The sequence below is a fragment of the Panthera pardus genome, unplaced genomic scaffold (assembly GCF_024362965.1).
Source record: "Panthera pardus isolate Hobbes unplaced genomic scaffold, ASM2436296v1 HiC_scaffold_6, whole genome shotgun sequence".
Lineage (NCBI taxonomy): Eukaryota > Metazoa > Chordata > Mammalia > Carnivora > Felidae > Panthera > Panthera pardus.
Window position 1 is genome coordinate 88,242,532 of NW_026526991.1, and position 12,842 is coordinate 88,255,373.

Consider the following 12,842-nt stretch of genomic DNA (forward strand, 5'->3'; position numbering starts at 1 on the left):
CTCAAATGCCCAAATAGACACAGCTCATTTGTAAGACAACTCCACTTTATAAGATGATGGCTAAATGTGAACCCATATCATCCTTATAAAATGTGAGATATGGTGTAGAAGAACACTGAAATGGACAATTTCTGTCAGCCCACATAATGTAGGTGCCATGTTTATTCAGTTCCTTGCAAATTCTTCCAAGTTACCAACTTCTTCTTAAGTTTCAGGCTCTAGGATTGTGTATCCCACAGTTTTAAAAGCCTAGCTACTGCTGAACAAAGGAATACCAGGCTTTGTGGACTGTTTATACAAAGCATATTTACACACTATAGCATCATGGGGCTTTAAAAAATGCAACCTATTTGACACATTCTAAACTTCTCTCTTAAATGAGTCAGAATGCCTTTAGATCCTGCTGTGGTATGAATCACAGCAAGAAGATCCTAAATAAGAGAAGGAATGAACAAAAATTTCACTCAAGCAGCCCTTGTTATCACAAGCAAGAAAGGCCAACATGTTTTTAGGTATTGCAAGTGATAAAAGAAATCTTTAAAAAATGTTGATAGTAAATGTAAAATGCAAAATTATGAAACACCTAGAAGATAACATAGGAGAAAATCTAGATGAACTTGGGTATGGCAATGACTTGTTAGATACAATATCAAAGGCACAATCCATGAAGGAAAGAATTGATAAATTGGTCTTCATTAAAATTAAAAGCTTCTGTTCTATGAAAGACAACAGAGAGAGAATGAGAAAACAAACCACACACTAGAAGAAAATATTTACTAAAAACACAGCTGATAAAGGACTATTGTGCAAAATATACAAAGAACTCAAACTCAACACTAAGAAAAGAAACAATCTGATTAAAATATGGGCCAAAGACCTTGGCAGACATCTTACTAAAGAAGATACTAAAGATATACAGACAGCAAATAAACACATGAAAAGATATTCCATATATCATCAAGAAAATGAAAATAAAACAATAATGAGATACCACTATTTACCTATTAAAATGGCCAGGATTTGGAACACCAACATCATGAAATGCTGGTGATTATGTGGAATAACAGGAACTCTCATTGATTGCTGGTGAGAATGCAAAATAGTATAGCTACTTTGGAAGACAGTTTGGTGATTTCTTCCAAAGGGAACATATTCTTACTATATAATCCAGCAATCATGCTCCTTGATATTTACCCAAAGGTGTTGAAAATTCATATCCACACAAACACCTGCACATAGATGTTTGTATTAGCTTTATTCATAATTGCCAAAACTTGGAAGTAACCAACTTATTCTTTGGTGGGTTAACATCTGTGGTACATCAGACAATGGAATATTATTCAGCACTAAAAATAAATGAGCAATAAAGCTATGAAAAGACATGGAGGAACCTTAAGCATATGTGATTAAGTGAAAGAAGTCAATATGAAAAAGCTACCTATGCATGACTCCAACTATATGCCATACTGAAAATGGAGACATTAAAAAGATTAGTGATTGTCAGGGATGGGGAAAAAGGGAAGGATGAATATGCAGAGCACAGAAGATTTTTAGGGAAGCGAAAATGCTCGGAATGATCCTATAATGATGGGTACATGCCATTATACATTTGTCCAAACCCACGGAATGTACAGCAGCAAGAGTGAATCCTAATATAAAACAATGGACTTTGGGTGATCATGATGTGTCAGTGGAGGTTCATCAATTGCAGCAAACGTACCCCTCTGATGAGGGATGTTGTTGATAAAAGAGAAGGCTGTGCATGTGTGGGGACAGAGGGTGATGTGGAGAAGCTCTGTACTGTCCTCTTGAGTTTGCTGTGAATCTAAAACTGCTCTTAAAAAAAAACTAGTCATTAAAAATAGTAATGAAATATTTTTTAAAGTAAAAAGAGTAGAGGGTAAATGACTGTCCCAACATAATTGCTAACAAAATTCAAAACAAGGAGTTTTGCTTCTGTAGCTTCAGTCTCCCTTCCTCTCATCAGTATAAAGATTACATGTGGATTCTGATGCTAGTGGGTGGAGCAGGTCTGGGATTCTGCACTTCTCACGAACTCCAGGCAGTGTTGCTGCTGCTGGACTGTGGACCGTGCTGTGTACAGCAAGTCACGCAACACCTTGAGGGTCAAGGCGTGCCGGGTGTCTAAGGAATCACGCTACAACAACGATGAGTAGAGCACAGGAACTTGTGTCAGCATCCCTTTCTGGACAACCTGCTGCTGAGTGAGCTGAAGAAAAAAATTACTAGGAGGAGGACCTGAGTTAAAATGTATGTATCTACCCATTGATACTAGTACTAAAAAGAGAACTCTAGGTAGAAATAAAACTGGGATGGTTGTAAACAGACCAGGATTATGTCTACTGATTATCCGAATGTCTTTCGTAAGCTACATAACTTCTGTAGAACTTCATTTATTTAGCTTTCCAATTAAGAGGTTGGATTTAAGTAAGCAGGGCAAAAGAGAGCAAACTGGGGTGGGCGGAGGGGTGGCGGTGAAGATCTGAGGATGTGTCAGGATATGAGAGTACCAACAATGACTGGTTGAATGTGGAGAACAGAGTATGGTCACAGCCAAAGCCTTAATATAACTGTCAAGTTCAGAGTATAAGACAGAGGTAAAAATAGATTAGTAAAAAAAGAAGTTTAAGAGCAGGACATAGGGTAGGACAGGTTACTAGATATAAAAAATGAGTCAAGGGAGACTATTAAAGGTGTATTCTATGAATCATGAATGGAGACTAGAGAGGCCATTCTATGTGATGTTTGTGGCAGTAGGGCCATCAACTTGAAGGACTGCTGCAGACGGCATGTGACTAATCTTTCAAATCCCTCCCAGATCTGTAATTTCATGATCAATTGTTTCCCTTTTTCTTCTTCCTTAGAATCATCTGGGCCCATTTGCCTCATGGGTTCCCGTCTTCAGAGAGCATTCTTAACCTCTCTGGGGAAACTCAGAAGGTTATTGTCATAAGTCTTTCTTGTCTTTAATTGGCCTAATTTCTTATATTTATTTTGTTTGTCTTTCAACACACATTACATTCCCGCCTGCAGCATATTATGTTAGGCCATGTTCTGCTTTATTCTTTAACATTTTTTTATTTCATGATCACACCATTCTATTCCTTTGAATTTCCATTGGAAACAATTTTAGTGGTATATATAATAACATTCTTCAAAACTCTTGTCCTGTTTTCTTATCCATAATGAAAAAGTCCCAGTATAAGTGTTTTCTATGTATTTTTTTTTTTGGTGCATTGATTTTTTTTCATACTTAGCAATGTTATAATTAAGTCAATAAATTCCAGTCCATAGACGAGTACTAGCTCCAGAACTCTTCTTTGATGATTAGTATCCAGAAAGCTATGTGGTAACTTTATATTTAGTTACTGTTTTCAACCTCCTAAGAAGCAACACTTTTGTTTTATGAACTATAAGCAAATAGTAAAAAAAAATATATATATATTAAACATTTTCCTCAGGGAATCTATAGTAGAAATAGATATGTCTTGTAAATGCAGATACAGAAATATCTTCACATTTATATATTCTATTACAATGACATATTCAAATACCGCCTGTTTGGGTGGCTGTTTGTTTACATTACTCAGAGTTTTATCTATTTCTGTGTATTCTAACACTTGTAATTGACAAAAAAACAAAAAAAAACAAAAAAAAAAAACCTCTAAAATCCCTTAACCAACCGTTACTGCTAATGATATGATTAAGGGAGAAAAAATATAAACAATCCCTTAAAACCAATCTGCTAGAAATAAAGAACATAAGCTTTACCTTGTTGTACTTCATTTTTTTTTTCAATTCAAAAAAAAAGTCCTCCTATCAGCTCTCACAATACAAACAAATATTTTTATTCAGCTCTTGCAATTCCTTTCCAGTTCATCACTTACAATTCTCTGTCTTAAATTTTAGACTCTGGAGCTGTATTACACACAGGTAAGAGCCTTGCTCCTGATGAACTGAACAGGAATACTGTTCATTGTGGACCTGGGATCATCACATTCTCTCAAGACCATCTGCTTCAGAACCTCCTAGAAGCTTTTTAAGAATTAAAATACCTGAGCTCCCCTAGACCCACCAAATCAGAATTTCTGCTGATGGAGCATATAAATCTACCTTTTTTACTTTTTTCTGCTACTTCTGGTGATGCTTATGAGCACTAAAGTTCAGGACACACTGTCCTAGAGTAAAAAATCTTAAAATAGCCATTTTCAAACATCCTTCTGTTTTAAAGACTTACTTCTATTATCTCTTCTCTTTGCTAACCTATGAATGAGATTTGATTAATAAAAAAACAATTATCTTCCAGGACCAAGAGCAATTTCTACTTTCTCCTACTTTTTTTTTTTTTAATTAAGCCTAAGTGTGCTGATGTATCTACCCCAAATATGTTCCACAACATCACTCCAAGTCACAAATGTATTACCTAAATGGAGGATGCATTTACTATACAACATCATCAGGTTAGCTTAAAGTCATTTTTCCCATTTTTTATAAGTCTATGTATTGGGTAGCAGGACTCCCAGTAAAGTAGGTGGAAAAGAAACTTCTAGGACAAACTTCTATCTACCTTTTTTTTTTCTTTTGGGCCGTCCTACCTTACCCGTTTCCTTTCCTCCAGTCCTGAAGAACAGAATAATAGCTGTATCTGTCTAAGCCTGCTTTTATTTATCTTCATGCATTTCTCCACAGCAACATCCACTGGAATATGCATACTTTAGCCCCCACATTCAAAAAACATAATGAGTTATGTTATTTCTTATTTCAGACTGAGTTTTATCACGAAACATATTATTTTTCAAAAGATATCGAACTGTTCCTAGGTCCTTGTGCATACATGCACAAAAACTCAAGTTTGAAAAGCATTCATTCTCCTATATATCAGAGCCCTGGGTGATTCTGATTTCTTTTAATTCTAAAGTATTATTGGAGTGTGGGCTACATTTACTTGCAATGTGTATCCCCTCCTATTTAATTTTTGCTTTTTCTTGAATCACTGTGTTTGCTTTTCAAAGTTCAGTGTATTTCTACAGCACAAATTAAATTGTAACAAAATTCAAGTCTATACTTATCTTTATTATAGCTTTTTTACCAGGTCCTGAAGAACACAAGATAAAGGAAAGAAAACTCTGGACTAAACGGACCCAAATTTTAGTGACAAATCCAGGACCACCACATTCAGCCAGATTGGCCAGACACACCTAACATTATAGAGAAACCCTAGGTTGTCAGTCCAGTGGATGGACAGGCCTCCCCAACTCCCCAACTTATAGCCCATAATATATGACCACACAACTGCACTGTCCTAGTAGTAGCCAATGTTTGACAGTGTGTCTGCACAGTGAACACATTTCATAAATTAGCTATTCTGTGCAAATGAATAAGACTATGCCTTTGATAATTTCAAATTCAAAGAGCTTAAACTGGATATATAATATTTTTCCATGATATTTTTTCTCTAAAACTGCCACTGTATTTCCCGACATTTAGATTCGATATCTAGGCTCAATCAATAGATATGTATGTGTTTTAGATCCCTGAGTCACCTAATACCTAAGTGCTCTGAACAGGTGTCTGCTAAGAAACATATAATCCATTTAGTGGAGACCTATAATACTCATTTTGTTTTCACAGATGGTGTTGGATTATTAAAGTGGAAATATGCCAAGAAGTTTTGAGAGTACCTTTCCATTTAAGCTGGACTTTGCATTATTTAAAGCTATGATAATTTAACTCAGCTCTAATCCTCTCATAGTCCAGTCGGACCAAATCCATTATTTTCTGTATCTCCTAAATTTCAGTTTTCCTGTTACTAACCTCCTGCATCATACAAAAAGCCTGGGGGAGGAAAACACATCACTCAGCTGCAAAGTGTTTCATTTGTAGCCATATCCTTTTCTTTTCCAAGGGCAGGTAATGGACAGTAGTAGGCTGAAACAGAGTCAGGAAAAACAAATAATGGTAAATCTACTATCGACTATTTGCATGGGGAAGCCATTTAGTGTCTCTTTCTCTCAGGTTGGTCATCTGTTATATAAAGTAATAAATTATTCAAACTACTAAATTTTTTAAGTGCAAACAAGTGTCAAAGTGGTTCAGGGTTTGTTTACTTGCTGAGATATGCTATAAATCCAAAATATTATCACTGTTTACCTAATCATACACAGTATCTACCACGAGTCTTAGAGTAGAAAGATTTTCAGTTGGACTCTTTCACTTAGCTCAGTGACTTTGGGCAAATTACACTTGTGTTTCTTTGGCTGCCTAGAATCTGAAATACCTTTGTATATCTGGAGAATTCCCCATCATATGCCTTTGTTGAACTATCTCCCACTATAGAAGCTGAAAAGAGCAAACCCCACTCCTGTATTTGTCTCCCACTCCCAGCACTTAGGGTATTGGCATCTCCAAACAGACGCTTCCATGTTAGACTCTGAACTTGTATTGAGGAAAATAGGCAGAGGATGGAACTCATTCTGACAGTGGGAGTTGCAGTGGTGCTACTATTTGGAGATTCCTACCAAATGGTGCTTACTGCATTTTTAAAAATTTTTTTAAATGTTTATTTATTTTTGAGACAGAGAGAGACAGAGCCTGAATGGAGAGGATCAGAGACAGAGGGAGACACAGAAACTGAAGCAGGCTCCAGGCTCTGAGCTGTCAGCACAGAGCCCGACATGGGGTTCAAACTCACAAACCGTGAGATCATGACCTGAGCCAAAGTCAGACGCTTAACCGACTGAGCCACCCAGGCGCCCGGCGCTGACTGTATTGATCAAGATGTTGCTATGACGATCCAGTTGGTTGTTAATGATATCTACTTCAACTTTTTATGGAAGAACTGAGAAAATCCAGAGAAGGGACTTAGGGTATGATGTTTCATATCAGGATTATGCTTAGCAACTGACGTCTCAAAAATTCTCACTCAACAGTGGACTCAGTGGGGCCGGTTCCCAACAATTAGTTTTAGCTCAGAGTTGGTGCCCATTAAGTATAAAAAAATCTGTGTATGTTTTTTAAGCTGCTCTAAAATATAGGGCAGACTAGAGGACCTGGAATCATACTTCAGTGTGCATCCTCAAGCCAGTTAGCCTCCCCTCAGGTGACACCAGATCTATGAAAGTGCAGTCAGCAAGTTACAGTGACTTGCCCCCTCAATCTTCTCCAAGCAAATCAACTTATCAGAAACTACTTTGAATGTACCCCCTAAGTTAAAGTGCATGTTTCCAATGTGCTGAAACTTGATTGTCTAAAATAGACTAAAATCTCAAACACATGCAAAGACTAAGCCTCACTTAATTAGAAAATGTGAAATCTGTCATTTTTATCACCAAAAAATTCACTTTGAGGTGTAAGCTGCATCAGGCCCATTTTATACTTGGAAAAACAAGTAGCAACCCATAAGTATCTTTGGTGAACACTAACCTTGAATTTAAAACTTGTGGTTCTTTAGTTTATAATATGCTGACTCTACAAATAAAATCCCAAATATACCAATACTAAGAAGACATTTTTATTTCCTCCATACTAGAATATTTAATAAATGTCTGGTTTCAGAATTAACTAATTCCACTCCTTTCAAAAATGTATATTTTCAAAAAAAATGTTTACAACGGATAATACCACATGCAAAATATATTTCATCCGTAGAGATCATTTTTTAACCTAAGATATTACTTAAGGAAATTTAAACAATTGGAGCTTATGATGACACCAGGATAATTAAGACAATGGCTGCCATAGTAATAGAGACCAAGTGACCAGCAGAGTAGATAAAGAACTCCCAAAATAGGGCTACTTCAGGGTGGAAATTTGATATATGCAGAGGTGGAAAAAAAGGAACTGTTTAATAACTGGAGTTGGGAAAAAAGTTATCTATTATAGAAAAAGGCCAAATTTGATCCCTACTGCATATAATAATAATATTTAATAATAAAACAATTCTAAGTGAAATAGGGATTTTAAATGCAAAAATGGAAATATAAAACATCTAGAAGAAAATATAGATGAATATTTTTAAGACCTTAATGGTAAGGTCTTACCTTTAAGTCTTTACTACGTAAAGATTTCTTAATTTACAAAAACCAAAAACAAAAACAAAAAATAAACAGTACTGTATCAAAAGAAATTTTGTTCATACAAAACACCTTAAGGAAATAGGTGGGGATGGGGAAGGGTTATGATGAAGGAAAACATTTGCACATTTGCAACAACAGAAGACTGCTATAAAGAATATATCTTTTGGGGCACCTGGGTGGCTCGGTCGGTTAAGCATCTGACTTCGGCTCAGGTCATGATCTCACGGTCCATGAGTTCAAGCCCCGCATCAGGGTCTGTGCTGACAGCTCAGAGCCTGGAGCCTGTTTCAGATTCTGTGTCTCCCTCTCTCTCTGCCCCTCCCCTGTTCATGCTCTGTCTCTCTCTGTCTCAAAAATAAACGTTAAAAAAAAATTTTTTTTAAATAAATAAAAAATTTAAAAAAAGAATATATCTTTTAAAACTCCTTAAAAATCAATAAGGAAAGCAGAAAGTATATGGATAAAAAGACACATTTAACTGTAGGTAAAATGCATATTGACAATAAATATATGGTAATAGGGGCACTTGGGTGGCTCAGTCGGTTAAGCATCTGACTCTTGGTTTTGGCTCAGGTCATGATCTTGCAGTTTGTGAGTTGGAACCCCATATCGGGCTCTGTGCTGCTGGTGAGGAGCCTGCTTGGGAATCTCTTTCTCCTTCTCTCTCTTTATCCCGCCCTCCTCCCTTCTTCTCTCTCTTTCTCTCTCAAAATAAATAAATTTAAAAAATAAATATATTAAATATTATTAATGATTAGTGCAGGGAAATTAAGACCATAATGAGATACCATTTTACCGCCATTAAATTTGCACAACTTTAGAAATGCAAAAATGCCAAGTATCAGGGAGGTTGTAGACTCCCAAGATTTCTTATATATTACCATTGTAAAGGTAGTGAAACCATTGTGGAAAACAGTTTGACCTTGTCTCCAAAACTTGAACATTCACACACTCCATGACCAGAATTTTTAGTCCTAGGCATACATGCTACAAAAGCTCATGCATCCGTACGACAGGAGACATGGGCAAGAATCTTCTAACAGTACCAGTTAAAATAGCAGAGAGTTGAAAACTACCCAGGGACCCATCGATATAAATAAACTGGTGTATTTACACAGTGAAATATTACACAGAGGTCATAATGTCACAGCAATATAATTTGTGGTAGGCTGAAAAACTGGTCCCCCCCCCCAAAATACTCACTTCCTTATCCCCAGAACCTGTGATTATTACCTTATATGGCAAAATAGGTGGTCAAGTTAAGGCCCTTAAGATGAAGAGCTTATCCTTGTTAACCTGGTTGGCCCTAAATGGAATCACATGTCTCCTTATACAAGAGAAACAGAAGGAATTATGAGACGGACACACGTAGAAGAGAGAAAACAGTGTGAAGATGCAGCAGACAGAGAGATCTGAAGATGCTGGTGATGCGGCCACAAATGAAGGAATGCTAGCAGCCACAGAAGCTGAAGGAAGCAAGGAACAGATTTTTCCCCGAGAGCCTCTGGAGGGCTCAGTGCAGCCATGCCAGCACCTGATTTGCCTAGTGAAACTGATTTTGGACTTCTGGCTTTCGGAATTGTGAGAAAATATATTTTATGCCACTGAATGTGTGGTAATTTGTTACAGCAACCAGAGGAAACTAATATACAAGTCATTGATACATTCATCAACACAGCAAATGGATTTTTTTTAAATACTGATGATTAACTAAAGGGGAAAATTAAAATAAAAAGCTTAATTGTCCAATGTGTAGATTTGTAAACTAAATTATGTTAACATAAAAGGATGTTAGGCCAAAATAATAAATCTAGAGAAATGGGGGAAGAATCTTCCTTAATTAAGACCTCACTGTATCAAGGCCAAAGTCCTTTCCTGGGCCTTCAGCACACAGCCTGATGATGCATAAAATTAAAATAGAATATGAAGCACCCTAATTATGGTAATTAGATACAAGATAAGGTAGAATGGTTATGGAGTGGTGAGGATATTAGTTCTTTAGGATGTAAATAAATGAGACAAAGGAATAAGGTTGAAACACAGACAGGAAGAATAAGCAATTTGAAAAACAGGACTGAGTCCAGTTACAGATAACTTCCAGAAGGGATTCTGATTTAATTTGCATTTAGCAAGCAGCTCATGACACAGCCTCATCCATTTTTCCACCGACAAGGCAGTGGTTCTCAAGCCTTAGATGGAATCAGAATCACCTGGGAAGTTGGTATAACTCAAAGGCTCAGGCTTATTCTCTTCAATGAGCCTACTCTGCAGTGTTCTTTCTGAGTTCTCCAGGTGTTCTGATTTGCATCAACATGTAAGAACCACTGATCCAGGAAAACACACAGAGGGAAAAGTATACTGTCACTGAAACAGTTTCCTTAGAATTAAACAGAAAATTCTGTTCTCTTCCCTCACTGCTCAGATGCTTCAAATCTGTTCTGTGAGACTAATCCTGTGCCCCTTCAATGAAGTCTAAGCAGATCCCAAGGCTTTTCTGATCATTCTCAGAAAACAAAAAGTCCTCTGGTCACTTTTAGTCATAAAACATTTAATTTTAGTATTTAAATGATCATTCCCAAGTAATGGTCAAGACTCCCAACTGCATTTAAAACTTCCTCCATTCCCCAAGTTTTTGCAAGGATATAGAGAAAAAAGAAACTTGTGCACTGTTGGTAGGAATGTAAATTGGTGCAGCCACTGTGGAAAACAGTATGAAAGTTCCTTAAAAATTAAAAATAGAAATACCATATGACTCAGTGATTCCACTGCTGGATATTTAACAAAAAAAAAAAAAAAACAACAAAAAACAAAAAACCCGAAAATACTAATTCAAAAAGGTATATGCAGCTCTATGACTATTGCAGCAGTATTTACAATAGCCAAGATATGGAAGAAACCCAAGTGCCCATAGATAGATGAATAGAGAAAATGTGGTATACACTGGATATGTACCATACACACACACACACACACACACACACGCAGAGGAATATTAATCATCCGTGAAAAAGAATGAGATCTTGCCATTTGTAACAACATAGATGGACCTAGAGGGTATTCTGCTAAGTGAAATAAGTCAGAGAAAGACAAATATTATATCATTTCATTTACATGTGGAATCTAAAAAACAAATGAATAGACAAACAAAAAGCAGAAATAGACCCATAAATACAGAGAACTAACTGATGGTTGCCAGAGAGGAGGGGTGAAGAGATGGGGAAAATGGGTGAAGGGGAGTGAGAGATAAAAGCTTCCAATTATGGAATGAGTAAGTCACAGCCATGAAAGGTACAACATAGGGAATATAGTCAATGGTATTGTAATAGCGGTCCTTGTATGGAGACAGACGGTAGCTACATCTGTGATGAACATAGCATAAGGCATAATCTTGTCCAATTACCATGTTGTACACCTGAAACTAATGTAACATTGTGTGTCAACTATATGTCAGTAATATATATGGCTGCTAAACAAGACCCACAATAATTGTTATTAAAAACAACAACAACAACTTCCTCCCTCCCTGCTCAGGTTAAGGAATGGGTTGTAAGCCTGCAGTGTGGGGAGGGCTCCAGTTATCTCCTTTATTTCACTGTTTCTCCTCCTTGTCGACAGCCTGGATCCTGATCTTCTAGATTTCACAGAGGTGTTAGAGAGCTGTAAATTTCAAGAAAGTTCTTATTTGACAGGCACCAGTGTAATCTGGCATTGTTTTCCTCTGGGCTTGGCAGGGATTTAAGGCTGATTCTTTCTCATGGAGCATCTTTGTAATTTCTATGGAACTGTCACTGGGCACAGGGTCTCCCATTATTGCATTCATAACACAAGTGAAGTCTCCTTTGCCTGGACATTCAGGACTTCAGCTTGATTTTCTGAGGCCCATTACATTTTCTCAAGAGCTTATCACCCCTGAAAGGGGGCTGCAGGTATGTCTCTCTCTTCTATGTGGCCCTCAGGAGTTGCCAGAAAGCATTCATGAATTCTTCTTTCCACAGACCTCTGGCAATGCAAGTTTTTCCTAAGGCAGTGAGTCTTGTAGCTCTTGGGGCAACAAACTGTGCCCCAAACCCCAGCACACAAGGCAACCTCTTTAAGGAGCTTCCTTGAATCCCCTCTCATTTGGCTTGAGGGGAGACAGAAGGGACATTTCACAGCACTCCAAAATCAAATGAGCTTTACTTAAAAAGACAGAACTTAAGCAAACCAGCAAGGAAAGGTAACACATAAAACAGTGGGTGGCAGTGAGTTAGGCATTATTAAGAAAAATGAGACAAATAACCTTATTAGTGTGAACAAAGTAGAATAGAAGGTAGATTTTTTTAACATGGATGAAAGAAGATCTTTAAAATAAAAAATAAAACTTGTAAAATGTGTCAAAATACATAAAGAAAATTTCTTGGCATTTAATGATAATAAGGCATAGGCACAACTAAATACACATTTCTTAGCCCTTAATCAATTATATAAAATATATATAATGAAGACTAATAAATTCAGAATTGTATATATTTCAGATTTTGTAAGGTTTTAAACAGTTAACTAGTATACATGACCCTTAAAACATATCTATATATAGCAAAGATATGTTTTGCCAAAAAAACCTACATAAATTCCAAGTGTCCAAAAATTGCTATCTATATTTACTTTGCAAAAGAGTGAAACTAGATATTTATAAAAGAAATATTAAAGAAGGATCCCAATCATTTAACAATTCAAAAAGTCGTTTAAAGGGGCAGCTGGGTGGCT

At 36.6% G+C, this 12,842-nt stretch overlaps 1 pseudogene; it reads right to left on the reverse strand.

Annotated features, from left to right (window-relative positions):
- Window positions 1-2,014: 2,014 nt before the first annotated feature.
- LOC109268560 (40S ribosomal protein S8-like) overlaps window positions 2,015-12,842 on the reverse strand; it is a 57,108-nt pseudogene continuing 46,280 nt past the window's right edge.